Source organism: Triticum aestivum, chromosome 5D, assembly GCF_018294505.1.
Source record: "Triticum aestivum cultivar Chinese Spring chromosome 5D, IWGSC CS RefSeq v2.1, whole genome shotgun sequence".
Lineage (NCBI taxonomy): Eukaryota > Viridiplantae > Streptophyta > Magnoliopsida > Poales > Poaceae > Triticum > Triticum aestivum.
Genome location: NC_057808.1, coordinates 510903789 through 510906597, shown reverse-complemented (window position 1 = coordinate 510906597; position 2809 = coordinate 510903789). Strand labels below are relative to the sequence as shown.

The 2809-nt window shown below is 58.4% G+C and overlaps 1 pseudogene; it reads left to right on the top strand.

Annotated features, from left to right (window-relative positions):
* The first annotated feature begins 465 nt into the window (after nucleotides 1–465).
* Nucleotides 466–2479, top strand: LOC123125841 (UDP-glycosyltransferase 91C1-like; annotated as a pseudogene).
* Nucleotides 2480–2809: the final 330 nt, after the last annotated feature.

The window sequence follows — 2809 nt, the reverse complement described above, 5'->3', positions numbered from 1 at the left end:
AGACATAGCAATTGTAGCTAATTACACATGGCAACTAAAGTTGATTACACATGCGTTCACGCTCACGGGGTGGGGGTGAGCAGTTGAAACACAGGTCGTGTGGGTCATCGTAGCTGCGCCCAAACGTGTGGGTAGTATTAATATTCGTCTACACACGGTCGTGTGGGCTGTCTCCTGGGTACTACCGGACGAGACGTGTGATCGAGTGTCCATTACATCACACATGTGGCAGTTATCGGCGTCTTACATCTATGACTATTGCATGTTGTGCCTATGCTGATGGACAGCTATAAAAGGTGACACAGGGACATACCAACGACAAAGTGAGTACAAACCAAATGGTAGCCCCCTCTAGAGAGCCACGCTTAAACCATGAAGAGACTATTGTGACTTTGATCGGTGGTCCCGATTCGGCTACGTTATCACTATCCCAATCAAATATTCGGCCAGGCCATTATCCCAACTTTCAAGTGGTCGTTAGCGGTGGTAGCACATCACGTGATGCTTGCATCCGTACCGATATATCTTCATATACGATCACCATTCTCATGCTGCTCCACCAGACCAGAATCCAACACCTTGATTAATTTGGTTTTTCTCCGGCCTCCATTGCCGATGGGCTCAGCTCACGTCCATATGGAGGAAGCCGGCGGGCAGCTGGAGGTGGTTAATTATGTTCCCGTGGCTGGCGTTCGGGCACATGCTCCCGTTCCTCGACCTCTCCAGGCGCCTCGCCGCCCGCGGCCACGCCGTCGCCTTCGTCTCCACGCCGCGGAACATCGCCAGGCTCCCGTCCGTGCCGCCGCACCTGTCAGGCCGCCTCCGGTTCGTGCCGCTGCCAATGCCGCGCGTCGACGGGCTGCCGGAGGGCGCCGAGTCCACCGCCGACGTGCCGCCCGGGGAGGACGGGCTCCTTAAGATGGCCATGGACGGGCTCTCAGCCCCTCTCGCCGCGTTCCTCGCGGACGCCGTCGCCGCTGGCAGGAGGCCCGACTGGATCGTCCATGACTTCTGCCACCACTGGGTCCCGCCCATCGCCGACGAGCACAAGGTGTAGTTTTCTGCTACCTTTCCTCCCCAACCGACATGCATGAATCTACTTTGTATTTCTGTTTCTCAAAGTTTCTCTTTTGAGTTTTTGTTTTTGTTGGGAGTGCCTAGTCATTTTTTTTCCTCAAAAAAAAAGTCGACACTACTGAGTTTTGAGTATTTTACCCAAAGAAAATCTCATATTTGTGTGTGAATTAATCGATTGATTTCCCGTGTTCTTCCGGTGTACCGACGACAAGTGCAGGTACCCTGTGCAGTATTCGAGATCGTCCTCGCCGGCCTGGTCGCCTTTATGGGATCACGGGGGGCACACACGGCGCATCCCCGCACGACGTTGGAGGACTTCACCGTTGCGCCCGGGTGGTATCCCTTCCCTTCCACCGTGGCATACCGTCGGCACGAGGCCGGGTGGCTCGCCGGCACTTTCCGGCCCAACGCGTCCGGCGTTCCCGACATACATCGATTCTGGCAGATGAACGAGCGTTGTCGCCTCGCCATCTACCGCAGTTGCGACGAGGTCGAGCCCGGGATGCTCGCCCTCCTCACCGACCTCTTCCAGAAGCCTTCCATCCCCGCCGGGGTCCTGCTGCCGCCTCCCGACCTCGGCGGCGATGACGGCGGTGTCCGCCCCGATGTCCTGCGATGGCTCGATGACCAGCCCGCAAAGTCAGTCATCTACGTAGCGCTCGGGAGTGAGGCGCCAGTGACGCTAAAGAACCTGCACGAGCTCGCGCTCGGGCTTGAGCTCGCCGGCGTGCGCTTCCTGTGGGCTCTCCGGACGCCCGGAGGCATGTCCGACTCCGGCACCGGTGCGGACGACCGCGGCGTGCTGCCCGACGGGTTCGAGGAGAGGACGCGTGGGCGTGGCATGGTCGAGACTGGGTGGGTGCCGCAGGTGAGGGCGCTCGCGCACGGCGCGGTAGCCGCGTTCCTGACGCACTGCGGGTGGGGCTCCACCGTGGAGAGCTTCGCGTTCGGCCACCCGCTGGTGATGCTCCCGTTCGTCGTCGACCAGCCGCTCGTCGCGCGGACCATGGCGGAGAAGGGGGTCGGCGTGGAGGTGGCGAGGGACGAGGCCGACGGCTCGTTCGACAGGGACGGCGTTGCCGCGGCGGTGCGGCTCGTCATGGTGGACGGCGAGGGGAAGGTGCTCGCGAGCAACGCCAAGAAGCTGCAGGAGGTTCTCGCCGATCAGGAGCGGCAGGAACGGTACATCGACGACGTTGTCAAGCACCTGAGACGTTACCACATTTGTGTGTTGTGAAATTATCGAACACGATTACTTGTGGTGCATCAGTGGATGCATGTTGACAACCGGATGAGTCTGTAGTGTAATCCATACCACAAGTCGGGGTTATTGAATAAAAATTGTGGCATGGATGACCGGGCGCACTTTCAGTGCACACGGCGGCATTGGCGCACTTTTATCCACGCCGTGCACTGCATGCATCGTGATGGGACTAAAGAGCGACAGCGTGTAATAAGGAGCAATATGTGGAACATATACTACGCGCTTGCGGTAGCTCTTTAGTGGCGTTACGGTCCAGTATCTCAGGTCATACGCCCCTGAAGCCTCAAGCACCTGCTCCGGATTTCTCAGAACGAGGTCGAACTCAGTACACGTCCGTTTGCGTGACACTAGTTGTATGGCACAACTCGTTACGCCCGAGCAAGTGGGGTGCATGAAGTTCGGGGTAGGGCCCGCATATCACTGTGCTTAGATCGTGTCAGCGATTCGGCCGCATTACATGCGCGTGCT